Below are 13,112 nucleotides of genomic sequence, written 5' to 3' on the forward strand. Positions count from 1 at the left end.
GGTACTTTCACATGATGAGTGAGTACTTCAGGATCTCTGACACTTACATGAGCAGCAGAGTGGCGCAGCGGAAGCGTGCTGGGCCCATAACCCAGAGGTCGGTTGATCGAAACCATTCTCTGCTATGTGCACTTATTTTTTTGTTAATTAAATTCTTCCAAAACTGGAATTGATATTTTGACTCTTTTATTTTTACTTAAAGTACAATAACTTTTAACATTTTAATTTGTTTTAATAGTATATTGACAGCATTGTTTTCTTTCAGAAATCCACTTAATTTTCTTTACCCTATTACTGAAATGGTAATTGACAAAAACAAGCTACATTGTCACCAGAAGAGCAATGCAAAATGTACAATTGATATTTCAAAATCATCTTTCCATCTTGAATTTCAATGATGCATTGGGGCAACGATTTTGTGAGAAACATCTTCACCCTTAAAGAAAGATTTTCTTAACTTCTTACCTGTGTGCTGATTAGATATCACCTGGTTTTCACATTAAACAGATTCCCACTTGAGAAAGCAGCAAGGATGCAGTGAGGTTTATGTTTCCTGGTGTCAACCTGTATTATTTCAGTGGACAGTGTAATGAGGATGCATCTTGCTGCCTTTCCAATGAAGCAAGTTTTAATCAGTAATAGGTGAAAAACCATTCCTACAAAGGTGTTAATCAGAGACTTGGCTTTGTGGACACTTTTCAGAGAGCAAATGTGTTAGCATAAAAATAAAGCCATAAAATGGAGAGCTGATTAATCACTCAATTGGATTTCTCTGCCTGCATAATTTTTTTTCTCTGCAACCCCATGCTAAATTGTGCTTCCTGTTTTTTATAAAATGACTTAATCAAATCTGACTCTGATTGCATCAGAGAAGGCCAGGTACCCTACACTATAAGAGGTGGTTTGAAATTTTGACTTGTCTACTTAAAGATCACCAAAATTTGATCACAAGGTCAATTACGTCCCCAGGTGGGATTGAATCACCAACCTTTCGGTTAACAGCCGAATGCGCTAACCGATTGCGCCACAGAGACAGCTTGCAAAAGCATGTACTGACAGAGGCTAAAAAGCATTCATCTAGAAAGTTTCCTAGAAAAAGGTTAAAAAGGCAATAATCTGGAGAGTTTTGTAAGATTTTTCTTCCATTGACCAACGAAGAAACACATTGGTACTTTCACATGATGAGTGAGTACTTCAGGATCTCTGACACTTACATGAGCAGCAGAGTGGCGCAGCGGAAGCGTGCTGGGCCCATAACCCAGAGGTCGGTGGATCGAAACCATCCTCTGCTATGTGCACTTATTTTTTTGTTAATTAAATTCTTCCAAAACTGGAATTGATATTTTGACTCTTTTATTTTTACTTAAAGTACAATAACTTTTAACATTTTAATTTGTTTTAATAGTATATTGACAGCATTGTTTTCTTTCAGAAATCCACTTAATTTTCTTTACCCTATTACTGAAATGGTAATTGACAAAAACAAGCTACATTGTCACCAGAAGAGCAATGCAAAATGTACAATTGATATTTCAAAATCATCTTTCCATCTTGAATTTCAATGATGCATTGGGGCAACGATTTTGTGAGAAACATCTTCACCCTTAAAGAAAGATTTTCTTAACTTCTTACCTGTCTGCTGATTAGATATCACCTGGTTTTCACATTAAACAGATTCCCACTTGAGAAAGCAGCAAGGATGCAGTGAGGTTTATGTTTCCTGGTGTCAACCTGTATTATTTCAGTGGACATTGTAATGAGGATGCATCTTGCTGCCTTTCCAATGAAGCAAGTTTTAATCAGTAATAGGTGAAAAACCATTCCTACAAAGGTGTTAATCAGAGACTTGGCTTTGTGGACACTTTTCAGAGAGCAAATGTGTTAGCATAAAAATAAAGCCATAAAATGGAGAGCTGATTAATCACTCAATTTTTTTTTCTGCAACCCCATGCTAAATTGTGCTTCCTGTTTTTTATAAAATGACTTAATCAAATCTGACTCTGATTGCATCAGAGAAGGCCAGGTACCCTACACTATAAGAGGTGGTTTGAAATTTTGACTTGTCTACTTAAAGATCACCAAAATTTGATCACAAGGTCAATTACGTCCCCGGGTGGGATTGAACCACCAACCTTTCGGTTAACAGCCGAATGCGCTAACCGATTGCGCCACAGAGACAGCTTGCAAAAGCATGTACTGACAAAGGCTAAAAAGCATTCATCTAGAAAGTTTCCTAGAAAAAGGTTAAAAAGGCAATAATCTGGAGAGTTTTGCAAGATTTTTCTTTCATTGACCAACGAAGAAACACATTGGTACTTTCACATGATGAGTGAGTACTTCAGGATCTCTGACACTTACATGAGCAGCAGAGTGGCGCAGCGGAAGCGTGCTGGGCCCATAACCCAGAGGTCGGTGGATCGAAACCATCCTCTGCTATGTGCACTTATTTTTTTGTTAATTAAATTCTTCCAAAACTGGAATTGATATTTTGACTCTTTTATTTTTACTTAAAGTACAATAACTTTTAACATTTTAATTTGTTTTAATAGTATATTGACAGCATTGTTTTCTTTCAGAAATCCACTTAATTTTCTTTACCCTATTACTGAACTGGTAATTGACAAAAACAAGCTACATTGTCACCAGAAGAGCAATGCAAAATGTACAATTGATATTTCAAAATCATCTTTCCATCTTGAATTTCAATGATGCATTGGGGCAACGATTTTGTGAGAAACATCTTCACCCTTAAAGAAAGATTTTCTTAACTTCTTACCTGTGTGCTGATTAGATATCACCTGGTTTTCACATTAAACAGATTCCCACTTGAGAAAGCAGCAAGGATGCAGTGAGGTTTATGTTTCCTGGTGTCAACCTGTATTATTTCAGTGGACATTGTAATGAGGATGCATCTTGCTGCCTTTCCAATGAAGCAAGTTTTAATCAGTAATAGGTGAAAAACCATTCCTACAAAGGTGTTAATCAGAGACTTGGCTTTGTGGACACTTTTCAGAGAGCAAATGTGTTAGCATAAAAATAAAGCCATAAAATGGAGAGCTGATTAATCACTCAATTTTTTTTCTCTGCAACCCCATGCTAAATTGTGCTTCCTGTTTTTTATAAAATGACTTAATCAAATCTGACTCTGATTGCATCAGAGAAGGCCAGGTACCCTACACTATAAGAGGTGGTTTGAAATTTTGACTTGTCTACTTAAAGATCACCAAAATTTGATCACAAGGTCAATTACGTCCCCGGGTGGGATTGAACCACCAACCTTTCGGTTAACAGCCGAATGCGCTAACCGATTGCGCCACAGAGACAGCTTGCAAAAGCATGTACTGACAAAGGCTAAAAAGCATTCATCTAGAAAGTTTCCTAGAAAAAGGTTAAAAAGGCAATAATCTGGAGAGTTTTGCAAGATTTTTCTTTCATTGACCAACGTAGAAACACATTGGTACTTTCACATGATGAGTGAGTACTTCAGGATCTCTGACACTTACATGAGCAGCAGAGTGGCGCAGCGGAAGCGTGCTGGGCCCATAACCCAGAGGTCGGTGGATCGAAACCATCCTCTGATATGTGCACTTATTTTTTTGTTAATTAAATTCTTCCAAAACTGGAATTGATATTTTGACTCTTTTATTTTTACTTAAAGTACAATAACTTTTAACATTTTAATTTGTTTTAATAGTATATTGACAGCATTGTTTTCTTTCAGAAATCCACTTAATTTTCTTTACCCTATTACTGAAATGGTAATTGACAAAAACAAGCTACATTGTCACCAGAAGAGCAATGCAAAATGTACAATTGATATTTCAAAATCATCTTTCCATCTTGAATTTCAATGATGCATTGGGGCAACGATTTTGTGAGAAACATCTTCACCCTTAAAGAAAGATTTTCTTAACTTCTTACCTGTGTGCTGATTAGATATCACCTGGTTTTCACATTAAACAGATTCCCACGTGAGAAAGCAGCAAGGATGCAGTGAGGTTTATGTTTCCTGGTGTCAACCTGTATTATTTCAGTGGACATTGTAATGAGGATGCATCTTGCTGCCTTTCCAATGAAGCAAGTTTTAATCAGTAATAGGTGAAAAACCATTCCTACAAAGGTGTTAATCAGAGACTTGGCTTTGTGGACACTTTTCAGAGAGCAAATGTGTTAGCATAAAAATAAAGCCATAAAATGGAGAGCTGATTAATCACTCAATTGGATTTCTCTGCCTGCATAATTTTTTTTCTCTGCAACCCCATGCTAAATTGTGCTTCCTGTTTTTTATAAAATGACTTAATCAAATCTGACTCTGATTGCATCAGAGAAGGCCAGGTACCCTACACTATAAGAGGTGGTTTGAAATTTTGACTTGTCTACTTAAAGATCACCAAAATTTGATCACAAGGTCAATTACGTCCCCGGGTGGGATTGAACCACCAACTTTTCGGTTAACAGCCGAATGCGCTAACCGATTGCGCCACAGAGACAGCTTGCAAAAGCATGTACTGACAGAGGCTAAAAAGCATTCATCTAGAAAGTTTCCTAGAAAAAGGTTAAAAAGGCAATAATCTGGAGAGTTTTGCAAGATTTTTCTTCCATTGACCAACGAAGAAACACATTGGTACTTTCACATGATGAGTGAGTACTTCAGGATCTCTGACACTTACATGAGCAGCAGAGTGGCGCAGCGGAAGCGTGCTGGGCCCATAACCCAGAGGTCGGTGGATCGAAACCATCCTCTGCTATGTGCACTTATTTTTTTGTTAATTAAATTCTTCCAAAACTGGAATTGATATTTTGACTCTTTTATTTTTACTTAAAGTACAATAACTTTTAACATTTTAATTTGTTTTAATAGTATATTGACAGCATTGTTTTCTTTCAGAAATCCACTTAATTTTCTTTACCCTATTACTGAAATGGTAATTGACAAAAACAAGCTACATTGTCACCAGAAGAGCAATGCAAAATGTACAATTGATATTTCAAAATCATCTTTCCATCTTGAATTTCAATGATGCATTGGGGCAACGATTTTGTGAGAAACATCTTCACCCTTAAAGAAAGATTTTCTTAACTTCTTACCTGTGTGCTGATTAGATATCACCTGGTTTTCACATTAAACAGATTCCCACTTGAGAAAGCAGCAAGGATGCAGTGAGGTTTATGTTTCCTGGTGTCAACCTGTATTATTTCAGTGGACATTGTAATGAGGATGCATCTTGCTGCCTTTCCAATGAAGCAAGTTTTAATCAGTAATAGGTGAAAAACCATTCCTACAAAGGTGTTAATCAGAGACTTGGCTTTGTGGACACTTTTCAGAGAGCAAATGTGTTAGCATAAAAATAAAGCCATAAAATGGAGAGCTGATTAATCACTCAATTTTTTTTCTCTGCAACCCCATGCTAAATTGTGCTTCCTGTTTTTTATAAAATGACTTAATCAAATCTGACTCTGATTGCATCAGAGAAGGCCAGGTACCCTACACTATAAGAGGTGGTTTGAAATTTTGACTTGTCTACTTAAAGATCACCAAAATTTGATCACAAGGTCAATTACGTCCCCGGGTGGGATTGAACCACCAACCTTTCGGTTAACAGCCGAATGCGCTAACCGATTGCGCCACAGAGACAGCTTGGAAAAGCATGTACTGACAAAGGCTAAAAAGCATTCATCTAGAAAGTTTCCTAGAAAAAGGTTAAAAAGGCAATAATCTGGAGAGTTTTGCAAGATTTTTCTTTCATTGACCAACGAAGAAACACATTGGTACTTTCACATGATGAGTGAGTACTTCAGGATCTCTGACACTTACATGAGCAGCAGAGTGGCGCAGCGGAAGCGTGCTGGGCCCATAACCCAGAGGTCGGTGGATCGAAACCATCCTCTGATATGTGCACTTATTTTTTTGTTAATTAAATTCTTCCAAAACTGGAATTGATATTTTGACTCTTTTATTTTTACTTAAAGTACAATAACTTTTAACATTTTAATTTGTTTTAATAGTATATTGACAGCATTGTTTTCTTTCAGAAATCCACTTAATTTTCTTTACCCTATTACTGAAATGGTAATTGACAAAAACAAGCTACATTGTCACCAGAAGAGCAATGCAAAATGTACAATTGATATTTCAAAATCATCTTTCCATCTTGAATTTCAATGATGCATTGGGGCAACGATTTTGTGAGAAACATCTTCACCCTTAAAGAAAGATTTTCTTAACTTCTTACCTGTGTGCTGATTAGATATCACCTGGTTTTCACATTAAACAGATTCCCACTTGAGAAAGCAGCAAGGATGCAGTGAGGTTTATGTTTCCTGGTGTCAACCTGTATTATTTCAGTGGACATTGTAATGAGGATGCATCTTGCTGCCTTTCCAATGAAGCAAGTTTTAATCAGTAATAGGTGAAAAACCATTCCTACAAAGGTGTTAATCAGAGACTTGGCTTTGTGGACACTTTTCAGAGAGCAAATGTGTTAGCATAAAAATAAAGCCATAAAATGGAGAGCTGATTAATCACTCAATTGGATTTCTCTGCCTGCATAATTTTTTTTCTCTGCAACCCCATGCTAAATTGTGCTTCCTGTTTTTTATAAAATGACTTAATCAAATCTGACTCTGATTGCATCAGAGAAGGCCAGGTACCCTACACTATAAGAGGTGGTTTGAAATTTTGACTTGTCTACTTAAAGATCACCAAAATTTGATCACAAGGTCAATTACGTCCCCGGGTGGGATTGAACCACCAACCTTTCAGTTAACAGCCGAATGGGCTAACCGATTGCGCCACAGAGACAGCTTGCAAAAGCATGTACTGACAAAGGCTAAAAAGCATTCATCTAGAAAGTTTCCTAGAAAAAGGTTAAAAAGGCAATAATCTGGAGAGTTTTGCAAGATTTTTCTTCCATTGACCAACGAAGAAACACATTGGTACTTTCACATGATGAGTGAGTACTTCAGGATCTCTGACACTTACATGAGCAGCAGAGTGGCGCAGCGGAAGCGTGCTGGGCCCATAACCCAGATGTCGGTGGATCGAAACCATCCTCTGCCATGTGCACTTATTTTTTTGTTAATTAAATTCTTCCAAAACTGGAATTGATATTTTGACTCTTTTATTTTTACTTAAAGTACAATAACTTTTAACATTTTAATTTGTTTTAATAGTATATTGACAGCATTGTTTTCTTTCAGAAATCCACTTAATTTTCTTTACCCTATTACTGAAATGGTAATTGACAAAAGCAAGCTACATTGTCACCAGAAGAGCAATGCAAAATGTACAATTGATATTTCAAAATCATCTTTCCATCTTGAATTTCAATGATGCATTGGGGCAACGATTTTGTGAGAAACATCTTCACCCTTAAAGAAAGATTTTCTTAACTTCTTACCTGTGTGCTGATTAGATATCACCTGGTTTTCACATTAAACAGATTCCCACTTGAGAAAGCAGCAAGGATGCAGTGAGGTTTATGTTTCCTGGTGTCAACCTGTATTATTTCAGTGGACATTGTAATGAGGATGCATCTTGCTGCCTTTCCAATGAAGCAAGTTTTAATCAGTAATAGGTGAAAAACCATTCCTACAAAGGTGTTAATCAGAGACTTGGCTTTGTGGACACTTTTCAGAGAGCAAATGTGTTAGCATAAAAATAAAGCCATAAAATGGAGAGCTGATTAATCACTCAATTGGATTTCTCTGCCTGCATAATTTTTTTTCTCTGCAACCCCATGCTAAATTGTGCTTCCTGTTTTTTATAAAATGACTTAATCAAATCTGACTCTGATTGCATCAGAGAAGGCCAGGTACCCTACACTATAAGAGGTGGTTTGAAATTTTGACTTGTCTACTTAAAGATCACCAAAATTTGATCACAAGGTCAATTACGTCCCCGGGTGGGATTGAACCACCAACCTTTCGGTTAACAGCCGAATGCGCTAACCGATTGCGCCACAGAGACAGCTTGCAAAAGCATGTACTGACAAAGGCTAAAAAGCATTCATCTAGAAAGTTTCCTAGAAAAAGGTTAAAAAGGCAATAATCTGGAGAGTTTTGCAAGATTTTTCTTCCATTGACCAACGAAGAAACACATTGGTACTTTCACATGATGAGTGAGTACTTCAGGATCTCTGACACTTACATGAGCAGCAGAGTGGCGCAGCGGAAGCGTGCTGGGCCCATAACCCAGAGGTCGGTGGATCGAAACCATCCTCTGCTATGTGCACTTATTTTTTTGTTAATTAAATTCTTCCAAAACGGGAATTGATATTTTGACTCTTTTATTTTTACTTAAAGTACAATAACTTTTAACATTTTAATTTGTTTTAATAGTATATTGACAGCATTGTTTTCTTTCAGAAATCCACTTAATTTTCTTTACCCTATTACTGAAATGGTAATTGACAAAAACAAGCTACATTGTCACCAGAAGAGCAATGCAAAATGTACAATTGATATTTCAAAATCATCTTTCCATCTTGAATTTCAATGATGCATTGGGGCAACGATTTTGTGAGAAACATCTTCACCCTTAAAGAAAGATTTTCTTAACTTCTTACCTGTGTGCTGATTAGATATCACCTGGTTTTCACATTAAACAGATTCCCACGTGAGAAAGCAGCAAGGATGCAGTGAGGTTTATGTTTCCTGGTGTCAACCTGTATTATTTCAGTGGACATTGTAATGAGGATGCATCTTGCTGCCTTTCCAATGAAGCAAGTTTTAATCAGTAATAGGTGAAAAACCATTCCTACAAAGGTGTTAATCAGAGACTTGGCTTTGTGGACACTTTTCAGAGAGCAAATGTGTTAGCATAAAAATAAAGCCATAAAATGGAGAGCTGATTAATCACTCAATTGGATTTCTCTGCCTGCATAATTTTTTTTTCTCTGCAACCCCATGCTAAATTGTGCTTCCTGTTTTTTATAAAATGACTTAATCAAATATGACTCTGATTGCATCAGAGAAGGCCAGGTACCCTACACTATAAGAGGTGGTTTGAAATTTTGACTTGTCTACTTAAAGATCACCAAAATTTGATCACAAGGTCAATTACGTCCCCGGGTGGGATTGAACCACCAACCTTTCGGTTAACAGCCAAATGCGCTAACCGATTGCGCCACAGAGACAGCTTGCAAAAGCATGTACTGACAAAGGCTAAAAAACATTCATCTAGAAAGTTTCCTAGAAAAAGGTTAAAAAGGCAATAATCTGGAGAGTTTTGCAAGATTTTTCTTCCATTGACCAACGAAGAAACACATTGGTACTTTCACATGATGAGTGAGTACTTCAGGATCTCTGACACTTACATGAGCAGCAGAGTGGCGCAGCGGAAGCGTGCTGGGCCCATAACCCAGAGGTCAGTGGATCGAAACCATCCTCTGCTATGTGCACTTATTTTTTTGTTAATTAAATTCTTCCAAAACTGGAATTGATATTTTGACTCTTTTATTTTTACTTAAAGTACAATAACTTTTAACATTTTAATTTGTTTTAATAGTATATTGACAGCATTGTTTTCTTTCAGAAATCCACTTAATTTTCTTTACCCTATTACTGAAATGGTAATTGACAAAAACAAGCTACATTATCACCAGAAGAGCAATGCAAAATGTACAATTGATATTTCAAAATCATCTTTCCATCTTGAATTTCAATGATGCATTGGGGCAACGATTTTGTGAGAAACATCTTCACCCTTAAAGAAAGATTTTCTTAACTTCTTACCTGTGTGCTGATTAGATATCACCTGGTTTTCACATTAAACAGATTCCCACTTGAGAAAGCAGCAAGGATGCAGTGAGGTTTATGTTTCCTGGTGTCAACCTGTATTATTTCAGTGGACATTGAAATGAGGATGCATCTTGCTGCCTTTCCAATGAAGCAAGTTTTAATCAGTAATAGGTGAAAAACCATTCCTACAAAGGTGTTAATCAGAGACTTGGCTTTGTGGACACTTTTCAGAGAGCAAATGTGTTAGCATAAAAATAAAGCCATAAAATGGAGAGCTGATTAATCACTCAATTGGATTTCTCTGCCTGCATAATTTTTTTTCTCTGCAACCCCATGCTAAATTGTGCTTCCTGTTTTTTATAAAATGACTTAATCAAATCTGACTCTGATTGCATCAGAGAAGGCCAGGTACCCTACACTATAAGAGGTGGTTTGAAATTTTGACTTGTCTACTTAAAGATCACCAAAATTTGATCACAAGGTCAATTACGTCCCCGGGTGGGATTGAACCACCAACCTTTCGGTTAACAGCCGAATGCGCTAACTGATTGCGCCACAGAGACAGCTTGCAAAAGCATGTACTGACAAAGGCTAAAAAGCATTCATCTAGAAAGTTTCCTAGAAAAAGGTTAAAAAGGCAATAATCTGGAGAGTTTTGCAAGATTTTTCTTCCATTGACCAACGAAGAAACACATTGGTACTTTCACATGATGAGTGAGTACTTCAGGATCTCTGACACTAACATGAGCAGCAGAGTGGCGCAGCGGAAGCGTGCTGGCCCCATAACTCAGAGGTTGGTGGATCGAAACCATCCTCTGCTGTGTGCACTTATTTTTTTGTTAATTAAATTCTTCCAAAACTGGAATTGATATTTTGACTCTTTTATTTTTACTTAAAGTACAATAACTTTTAACATTTTAATTTGTTTTAATAGTATATTGACAGCATTGTTTTCTTTCAGAAATCCACTTAATTTTCTTTACCCTATTACTGAAATGGTAATTGACAAAAACAAGCTACATTGTCACCAGAAGAGCAATGCAAAATGTACAATTGATATTTCAAAATCATCTTTCCATCTTGAATTTCAATGATGCATTGGGGCAACGATTTTGTGAGAAACATCTTCACCCTTAAAGAAAGATTTTCTTAACTTCTTACCTGTGTGCTGATTAGATATCACCTGGTTTTCACATTAAACAGATTCCCACTTGAGAAAGCAGCAAGGATGCAGTGAGGTTTATGTTTCCTGGTGTCAACCTGTATTATTTCAGTGGACATTGTAATGAGGATGCATCTTGCTGCCTTTCCAATGAAGCAAGTTTTAATCAGTAATAGGTGAAAAACCATTCCTACAAAGGTGTTAATCAGAGACTTGGCTTTGTGGACACTTTTCAGAGAGCAAATGTGTTAGCATAAAAATAAAGCCATAAAATGGAGAGCTGATTAATCACTCAATTGGATTTCTCTGCCTGCATAATTTTTTTTCTCTGCAACCCCATGCTAAATTGTGCTTCCTGTTTTTTATAAAATGACTTAATCAAATCTGACTCTGATTGCATCAGAGAAGGCCAGGTACCCTACACTATAAGAGGTGGTTTGAAATTTTGACTTGTCTACTTAAAGATCACCAAAATTTGATCACAAGGTCAATTACGTCCCCGGGTGGGATTGAACCACCAACCTTTCGGTTAACAGCCGAATGCGCTAACTGATTGCGCCACAGAGACAGCTTGCAAAAGCATGTACTGACAAAGGCTAAAAAGCATTCATCTAGAAAGTTTCCTAGAAAAAGGTTAAAAAGGCAATAATCTGGAGAGTTTTGCAAGATTTTTCTTCCATTGACCAACGAAGAAACACATTGGTACTTTCACATGATGAGTGAGTACTTCATGATCTCTGACACTTACATGAGCAGCAGAGTGGCGCAGCGGAAGCGTGCTGGGCCCATAACCCAGAGGTCGGTGGATCGAAACCATCCTCTGCTATGTGCACTTATTTTTTTGTTAATTAAATTCTTCCAAAACTGGAATTGATATTTTGACTCTTTTATTTTTACTTAAAGTACAATAACTTTCAACATTTTAATTTGTTTTAATAGTATATTGACAGCATTGTTTTCTTTCAGAAATCCACTTAATTTTCTTTACCCTATTACTGAAATGGTAATTGACAAAAACAAGCTACATTGTCACCAGAAGAGCAATGCAAAATGTACAATTGATATTTCAAAATCATCTTTCCATCTTGAATTTCAATGATGCATTGGGGCAACGATTTTGTGAGAAACATCTTCACCCTTAAAGAAAGATTTTCTTAACTTCTTACCTGTGTGCTGATTAGATATCACCTGGTTTTCACATTAAACAGATTCCCATTTGAGAAAGCAGCAAGGATGCAGTGAGGTTTATGTTTCCTGGTGTCAACCTTTATTATTTCAGTGGACATTGTAATGAGGATGCATCTTGCTGCCTTTCCAATGAAGCAAGTTTTAATCAGTAATAGGTGAAAAACCATTCCTACAAAGGTGTTAATCAGAGACTTGGCTTTGTGGACACTTTTCAGAGAGCAAATGTGTTAGCATAAAAATAAAGCCATAAAATGGAGAGCTGATTAATCACTCAATTGGATTTCTCTGCCTGCATAATTTTTTTTCTCTGCAACCCCATGCTAAATTGTGCTTCCTGTTTTTTATAAAATGACTTAATCAAATCTGACTCTGATTGCATCAGAGAAGGCCAGGTACCCTACACTATAAGAGGTGGTTTGAAATTTTGACTTGTCTACTTAAAGATCACCAAAATTTGATCACAAGGTCAATTACGTCCCCGGGTGGGATTGAACCACCAACCTTTCGGTTAACAGCCGAATGCGCTAACTGATTGCGCCACAGAGACAGCTTGCAAAAGCATGTTCTGACAAAGGCTAAAAAGCATTCATCTAGAAAGTTTCCTAGAAAAAGGTTAAAAAGGCAATAATCTGGAGAGTTTTGCAAGATTTTTCTTCCATTGACCAACGAAGAAACACATTGGTACTTTCACATGATGAGTGAGTACTTCAGGATCTCTGACACTAACATGAGCAGCAGAGTGGCGCAGCGGAAGCGTGCTGGCCCCATAACTCAGAGGTTGGTGGATCGAAACCATCCTCTGCTGTGTGCACTTATTTTTTTGTTAATTAAATTCTTCCAAAACTGGAATTGATATTTTGACTCTTTTATTTTTACTTAAAGTACAATAACTTTTAACATTTTAATTTGTTTTAATAGTATATTGACAGCATTGTTTTCTTTCAGAAATCCACTTAATTTTCTTTACCCTATTACTGAAATGGTAATTGACAAAAACAAGCTACATTGTCACCAGAAGAGC

General features: G+C 36.8%; 9 non-coding genes across 9 annotated transcripts; all 9 read right to left on the reverse strand.

Annotated features, from left to right (window-relative positions):
- Positions 1-2,104: 2,104 nt before the first annotated feature.
- Positions 2,105-2,178, reverse strand: TRNAN-GUU (transfer RNA asparagine (anticodon GUU)). The gene has a single exon. It is a non-coding gene; the product is annotated as a tRNA-Asn (tRNA).
- Positions 2,179-3,249: 1,071 nt separating this feature from the next.
- TRNAN-GUU (transfer RNA asparagine (anticodon GUU)) lies at positions 3,250-3,323 on the reverse strand. Its single transcript has one exon. It is a non-coding gene; the product is annotated as a tRNA-Asn (tRNA).
- Positions 3,324-4,416: 1,093 nt separating this feature from the next.
- Positions 4,417-4,490, reverse strand: TRNAN-GUU (transfer RNA asparagine (anticodon GUU)). The gene has a single exon. It is a non-coding gene; the product is annotated as a tRNA-Asn (tRNA).
- Positions 4,491-5,561: 1,071 nt separating this feature from the next.
- Positions 5,562-5,635, reverse strand: TRNAN-GUU (transfer RNA asparagine (anticodon GUU)). The gene has a single exon. It is a non-coding gene; the product is annotated as a tRNA-Asn (tRNA).
- A 2,260-nt stretch (positions 5,636-7,895) lies between these two features.
- On the reverse strand, positions 7,896-7,969 carry TRNAN-GUU (transfer RNA asparagine (anticodon GUU)). The gene has a single exon. It is a non-coding gene; the product is annotated as a tRNA-Asn (tRNA).
- A 1,094-nt stretch (positions 7,970-9,063) lies between these two features.
- Positions 9,064-9,137, reverse strand: TRNAN-GUU (transfer RNA asparagine (anticodon GUU)). The gene has a single exon. It is a non-coding gene; the product is annotated as a tRNA-Asn (tRNA).
- A 1,093-nt stretch (positions 9,138-10,230) lies between these two features.
- On the reverse strand, positions 10,231-10,304 carry TRNAN-GUU (transfer RNA asparagine (anticodon GUU)). Its single transcript has one exon. It is a non-coding gene; the product is annotated as a tRNA-Asn (tRNA).
- A 1,093-nt stretch (positions 10,305-11,397) lies between these two features.
- On the reverse strand, positions 11,398-11,471 carry TRNAN-GUU (transfer RNA asparagine (anticodon GUU)). Its single transcript has one exon. It is a non-coding gene; the product is annotated as a tRNA-Asn (tRNA).
- A 1,093-nt stretch (positions 11,472-12,564) lies between these two features.
- Positions 12,565-12,638, reverse strand: TRNAN-GUU (transfer RNA asparagine (anticodon GUU)). Its single transcript has one exon. It is a non-coding gene; the product is annotated as a tRNA-Asn (tRNA).
- Between the last annotated feature and the right edge of the window lie 474 nt (positions 12,639-13,112).

The sequence above is a fragment of the Pseudophryne corroboree genome, chromosome 4 (assembly GCF_028390025.1).
Source record: "Pseudophryne corroboree isolate aPseCor3 chromosome 4, aPseCor3.hap2, whole genome shotgun sequence".
Classification (NCBI taxonomy): domain Eukaryota; kingdom Metazoa; phylum Chordata; class Amphibia; order Anura; family Myobatrachidae; genus Pseudophryne; species Pseudophryne corroboree.